The sequence below is a fragment of the Neopelma chrysocephalum genome, unplaced genomic scaffold (assembly GCF_003984885.1).
Source record: "Neopelma chrysocephalum unplaced genomic scaffold, ASM398488v2 Primary Assembly neopelma1_189, whole genome shotgun sequence".
NCBI lineage: Eukaryota > Metazoa > Chordata > Aves > Passeriformes > Pipridae > Neopelma > Neopelma chrysocephalum.
Window position 1 is genome coordinate 9,786 of NW_020897851.1, and position 6,800 is coordinate 16,585.

At 46.3% G+C, this 6,800-nt stretch overlaps 1 long non-coding RNA gene across 2 annotated transcripts in view; it reads right to left on the reverse strand.

Annotated features, from left to right (window-relative positions):
- The window catches only part of LOC113976949, a 13,945-nt gene extending 9,696 nt beyond the window's left edge, over positions 1-4,249 (reverse strand). The window contains exons 1-4 of one of the 2 annotated variants that reach the window (XR_003537228.1): positions 3,302-4,249; positions 2,558-2,687; positions 2,172-2,283; positions 1,476-1,554 (exon numbers count right to left, since the gene is read on the reverse strand). This is a non-coding gene — a long non-coding RNA (uncharacterized LOC113976949). Of the gene's footprint in view, positions 1-1,475; positions 1,555-2,171; positions 2,284-2,557 lie in introns of both variants that reach the window. The other variant, XR_003537227.1, reaches the window with a different exon arrangement.
- Between the last annotated feature and the right edge of the window lie 2,551 nt (positions 4,250-6,800).

Here is a 6,800-nt window from a genome sequence, read left to right on the forward strand (position 1 = left end):
AACATCCAATCCTCATGGCAGGGATAACATCCAATCCTCATGGCAGGGATAACATCCAAGCCCTCATGTCAAGCCACACAAAGCAAGGTGAGGAGGGAGCAGCACCTGGTTAGAGCTGGTTAGTGAGCACAGACACTCTGACCCCCAGCCAGGAAGGGCCAGCCTGCCTTTGTACCAGTGACAAAAGCCAGTGACAGCTCAAACCATCCCTGCTGCTGCCAGGGAAGTGTCTCAGACGTGGGTTTTCACGGCGTGAATCGCTCAGAGACTCGAGAGCCCTCCTGGGCTCTTCAGGGACAAATGAAACCTTGTCCAGGCTCTGAAGTGGCTCAAGTGACTAAAACCTGTGTGTGCATTGCAAGCACAGCACACACCCACCAAGGGTGGCCAAAGTGGAGGACGTTTTCCACAGAGAACACACTCACTGCTTCCCTGGAGCTCTCTCTTTCTCCATTTCACCTTTTATTGACAGATGCAAAGCAAGCCTAATGAACTATTGATAACCCTGGCACAAAGGATTATTAGACAAAGCAATTTCATTTTGGGGGCATTGATTTGTGTGTCACAAGCAGAGTACAAATGAAAATGGGAGTTAGGATGGATGAAGTTGAATGCTAAACAGGGGGTCATCCTGTTTATTCCTAATTCCTGCCCTAAATGCACTTATAGATACGTTTACCTGTACCTCTCTATATTCTATATAATTATAGATATACTTGCAGATTTTCTTGATAGCTCATGGTATTTGGAAAGAAACTTAAAGCAACTCAAATAATAAAACAAGGCTGATGTTTTGAATGGCACGAACATGACAAAACATCACAGCCAATAGTTGAATTTGAACCAGTGACTCCCAAACACACAAAAAAAGAGATGGAATCCACAAGTGACACTACGTGACAAGAAGGGGTTTGTCCTAACCCAGCTCAAACAGGGTGTATTAAGGATGAAATTTGCTGGCCTGAGAGGGAGAGGCTGGGACAGAAGGATGGGTTTGACTGTCTCACCCCACAGACCCTCAGCCAGGGCCTCGTGGAGAGCTGGAGCCCAGGCAGGGCCAGCAGAGCTGCTGCTCAGCATCTGGGAGGGAATCACCCCTGATCCTGAGCTCCAGGCACACACAGCAGCCAAATTTTAATTCTCCTCTGCCGTGGCATTCGGTGACATTTAATTTGAATGTGACAGCTGTGAAGGGTTGTGTAACCCAGGAGGGTTATGGAAACAGGAGTGAGATTTGTCCTCTTGCCCTGGTGAATCCACAGGGAAATTTCAAAGTCTAAGACGTGGAGACTTGATTTTGTGGGCTTTCCACTGGCAAGTAGGAGCCAGCACCCATTTCTGCCTTGAAAAGCTCTCTCTAGCTCTCCTGGTGAGGGATCAATCACCTCCTAAAGGCACTGTCAGTGGCCTCTCCACCAGCACAATTAATCCCTCCAGATCACAGGATGAGATAAAACAATATGAAGGGCACCTACCCAAGTGCTCTGACAGTGCTAAGCCAAAAAGCAATCCTCAGGATTTCCAGGAGAATCCTGTTCCACTTGTGCTTTCAGCCTGGAAAATAATAAAATAAAACTGCACTTTAATAAACTTTCAGAGGAAAAAGGTTGTTGGGGTTTTTTTTTAATACAAGCCACAACAACAGGACACTTGCCCTTCCTTAGGCTCTGTTACACACGACCCTCAAAACCCACCTCCAATGCTCCAGGGATTAAATTATTTTCTGAAAGCCAACTCGTTCCCATCATTATTACTGGTATAAAGCTGGGAGGTTTTTTGCTCTCCCATTTTTATTTTTTTTTCCCAGTGCTAGAAATAGATTGAACTGACACTTCAGGATGCTGAGCTGCAGTTTCAGCTGAGCTCTGTGGTTCACAGAGATTTATCAAAAATGACAAGATTCCACATCCAGGAGATGTCTCATAGTGCCCAGGAGCTCCGAGAAGATGCAGCAGTTACAAGAGTAACCAGAGAGAAATGAGAAAAGTGTTAGAAAGAGAAACATGTGGTCCTTGGAAATCAAAGCTCTGACAGGAGTGGGAGATGCTGTGCTGATCAGAACTGGCCATTAGCGGGCAAAAAAATCACCTTCTGCCTCCTCCAAATGAAAAACCAGGGAAAGCAGCCTTTCTTTTCACTCCAAGGGCTGTTATACACTTCCTGGCAGGTACCTGTCAGAGCCTGTGAGCTCCAGAGGTGTTCTGTTCCATTTGCAAACAGTGTGGAATTAGCTGGAAGTGATGAGTGCCTGTTTAGGATCAATTCTTCTGAGTTAAACCATCCCTGCAACAGCAAAACATAACAGTCCATAAGTGCATTCTCCTTTTCAGCCACGTGCATGTACAGCAAATTGTGATCTATTGGAGAAAGGTTAGGAAAAAATTGGAATATCTGGACAGCAAATGCTTATGAAGCACAAAATCACCTCCTGGGCATAATCAGCCTTTGCTTGGACAGCCCATCCTGGCTGAGAACCACCTTGCACCCAGACTGCAGCATTGCCACTAAAACTGGTACAATACAGGTGATGGAGGCACTGATGGAGACCAGATCCTACCTGAGCAGAAGCAGCAGCATCCTTTGAGTGTCTGGAACAGGACCAAGTCCTTCCTCAGAGATCAAATATCAAGATAAAACCCCTGGGGCTGTTCCCAAGTCAATCAGAGCTCTGCAGGAAGGTGCTGGAGCTGGAGACAAGGGCAGTGAGAGGAACCACAGCAAGACATCAGCACACCCTGTTTCTTCTCATAAATAATGATTCTGAGAAACACCTCTAAGGGACACTTATTACCAAGCAATAAGTTGCATAACAAAAAGAGATCCGAAAAAGAAACCTTCATATTAAAAAAGTCCTGCACTCAGGTAGGATGTTGTAGGTTTCCCAATTCCTTTACAGAGGTCAAAGGCAAATTTCTCCATGAGGAAACACAATGCCCCAACCATCTTCCCCTCCCTCCCATGAGCCAGGACCTACTCCTGTAGAGATCTGGAAAGAGCCTGAAGGAATTAGGCTAATCCAGACAAGAGTGAAATGGAAATAACTCCCACAAGACCTTTGGGAAAACTTAATCCAATCTTCTCTTGTGAACCAGATATTATTCCCCTTTTACTTGCCTTCAGTGGTGATAAAGTGCAGACAGAGGAGATAAGGGACTCACACACCTCACATTTCACCACTCGCAGTAAATACACTCCTCGCCTTCGCTTATCTTCCAGCCTGGTATGGATTTCCTTTTAGTAACCTCCTGAATTACAATCAAATTATACTTTCAGGGCCATTGAATTGCGTGGCTTGCAATACCTTAATGGGTTCTGTTCTGGCTGCTCAGGGAGGACTTGTAATCCCTGTCCTCTCCCATATTTCAGTGGGAGTTAAGGACGTGCCTCGGTGCTGAGCAGAACAGCCAGGTCTTCCCTCAGCAGGGCAGGTGCCCAGCAAACAGGGCACAGGCCACTGAGCTGCTCCTGGAAGAAAAATGTTAATAGTGGATGTTTCTTCTTTTGCCTTGCAGTGACAGTGCAGGGTTTGGATGGCCCAGTAACTCCCCAAACTCTTTCAGATGCGTTCGATGTGATTTAATGGCTCACGGTCCACACACCGGGTGCCAACTGCTCTGCAAAGCATTTGGGAATAAATGGAAGAATAAATGCCCAGAAATGGTGCAGAGTGCCCCATTCCTCCTGCCGCCACTGACAGCATAGCTGTGAGATGTGCTTTTATCCTGCAATAAAGAAGTGGTTGCTTTGTTAGTGATGTGCTGCGCAGCAAAGGGAATGCGGCGTGTGCTCTGTAGCTGTGCTGCTGAAATCAATGCCTGAATTATGGAAACGTTTAGGGAAGTGAAATAGGAGAGAGGGAGAATAAACACAGTCTAGAAGTCTAAGTTGTCAGCACTGATCGCTCTCCCCTGCCATTTGGGAAGTCAGGATGGTGTCCAAGGTAAATGTGCTGAGCTGGCAGAAATCAGTTCAGTGCACAGCTGTTCTCCTCCTCCTCCTCATTCCCCTGCCAAGGACCCAACATGGAAACCAGGGAACGGTTCTATATTCATTTTACTCCCCCAGGACCAAGCTGAGGTTATGGCACATCTCCCCTCCTGTGCTTGTTTGCAGCCAGAACATCCCCTCCCCTCATCGTGATCCTCTGGCCACGATTTCCAGTCATTGGCTGCTTCTTCGACTGGGCAGACTGGGGGAGAGGCACTGGTTTGGCTCTGGAAATCAAATATTTATGGGTGCTTTATGCTGACTTCAAATAACCTTCACAAGTAACTTTTCCTTCTCCCTCCTCCAGTATGCATCTGCTATCATGTAATTATACTGAGGAACAAAATAACTACTTCTAAAAGATATTTCCTAATAAAATAACTTCTTCAACAAGGTATTTTTCCCAGTACAGCTCAATGAATACATGAATAGGCAAGTAAGCAGTAGATGAAGGGATTATTGACATAATTAAGAAATAAAACAAGGTATTGAGGTTTTGAGATTGAAACAGTGGATGAATTATCTGCAGTTGAAAACAGGTTCTTTTTGGAGGGTGTACATGACATCTCCAGAAAAAGATCAGAGTAGGCATCTCTGAGAACTTCCTGCATCTATAGGACATTAGAGCTATTTAAATAATTAAGAAAATCTGATTAGAAGACAAAGCATGTAGAAAAATTGCTTAAATTCCAGTAGTGATGACTTTGTACCAGTTAAAACAAGTGCCACACCACCCCCAAACACAGAGTAACTGGAATAAACAGGAACTGCAGAGACAGGATAAGGGGGAACAGCTTCAAACTGACAGAGAGTAGGTTTAATTACATACTAGGAAGAAATTCTTCCCTGTGAGGGTGGGGAGGGGCTGGAATTCCCAGAGAAGCTGCAGCTGCCCCATCCCTGGAAGTGTCCAAGGCCAGGTTGCACGGGGTTTGGAGCAACCTGGGCTAGTGGAAGGTGTCCCTGCCCATGGCAGAGGGTGGCACTGGATGGGCTTTAAGATCCTTTCAACCCAAACCATTCCATGATTCTATAAATTGAAAAATTCCTATTGGTTTGAGCAAACCCCCTTTTGCTGTGGGTGTTTCCCCCTGTGCTGAACATCTTGGAGACCAAGAGCACCGACAAGGCAGCAGTGATTTAACAGAGATTATTCTCATTATTCTCAAACAAACTCAATGCCAAGGAAGCTCAACTCTAGAGAGGATCCACGAGGCTCCCAGGTGGGCAAAATGCCCTCCTGTACCTACCAGAGCAGCTCTTCCAGCTGCTGCACCAAACCATCCTCGGGGACACCCAATCCCAAAGCGCACGGAGGAGCCACGGGGACACCTCAGGGGGAAGAACATCTGTGCCTCCAAGGAGAAAATACAGGAACCAAGTGTGTGGCACGTGGAAATAACAAAATCTGAGGTGCTGGGCTCCCCACCACACCACAGCAGAGGGGACAGCCCGGGCCAGGCACGAGGGGACAGTGAGGACCTTCCTCCCTGTGCCACCACCACGACCTTGGGAAGCCAAAGGCCGGTGACACTCGAGGCTTGTCAGCTCATCACCCAACCAGCAGGTCCTCTAAAAACTGCACACTGCAGATAACCAGAGTGGGAGCTCTGTCTGCAGCTACTGTGGGGGGAGATAAAACACCTCCCTCCTCCCTTTATTCCATCCTGCTGTTTGTAAAGTGTTATCACGCTTTCTCCACTCGTATTCCCAATCAGCCACCAGGTAAGAAATGCTGTTTGCCAGCCCTGAAGAGAAATAATCTTTGCTGGCAACAACATTCCTCAGGGCAGGGAAAAAAACCTGTTCCAATAACACGTAGGAGGAAATTTACCCCTCAGCCAAGCTGAGGAGCTGTCGACAGGCAGCAGATGAGTGGAGAGGACACTGGACACTGTGCAGGGAATGGTTTCAAGTGGAAAAGTAATTTTTTTTTTCTGATGGGATCCAAAGTGCTTTTCATCCTGTCCTTCCTGGAAACATGCAGTGATTTAATTCTGCTGAGTGCAGTGTGGGATGAGAAGTGACTGAGGAAAGGAGGGACCTTTCCCAACACAGCCCTGGCAGCCCCAGCTCCTGAGCAGTGTTGGGGTCACTGTGACCCTCCCAACACTCCCACACCCTGTGCTCGGCCACAACACTCATCATTTGTGCCCTTCACATGGAGAGGGAATAAACCTCCACCAATTAGGAGCTTATTTAAGGCAGACAGCAGGATTTCTGCTGGCAAATTGAGGCTGGAACAAGATGATCTTTAAGGTCCCTTCCAACCCAACCCGTTCTGTCACAAAACTTGTGTTAGTTTTTCCCAATATTAATGTTTCTGATCACAAAACAAAGTGCCACAGATGTATTCTACCTTAAAACAGACACACTGCCTTAACAAGAGGAGAAAAATGGGTGAATATTAAAATAGGCATCATGAATATTCAGATACATTTGCAAATTAAGAGACTTCAACTGTGTCCTTGTCCTTTGTGCTTTTTCCACAAATATTGAAAGGGGAACTCTCCTGGGAGAAACGTTCATCAGCACAGCAAGTTTTGAAGAAGGAACCCACTCAAGCTACAGCAAATATTCACAACATGAATATTTTGTGTATTCACAGGAGAAAGATGATTCTGGGAACCTCCAATTAGGCAGCAGAAGCTTCTCCTATGGTCTCCTCAGAAAAGAACTGAAGAAACAGCCTTACTGGGATAAATTTTTCAGCACAGATTTCTGAATAAACGTGAGAAAAAGGACAAACTTCACCCATGAATTATTCCCTTAGAATTGTGAGGGGGGGAAATGCCACCTGGAGCCAAGCTGGG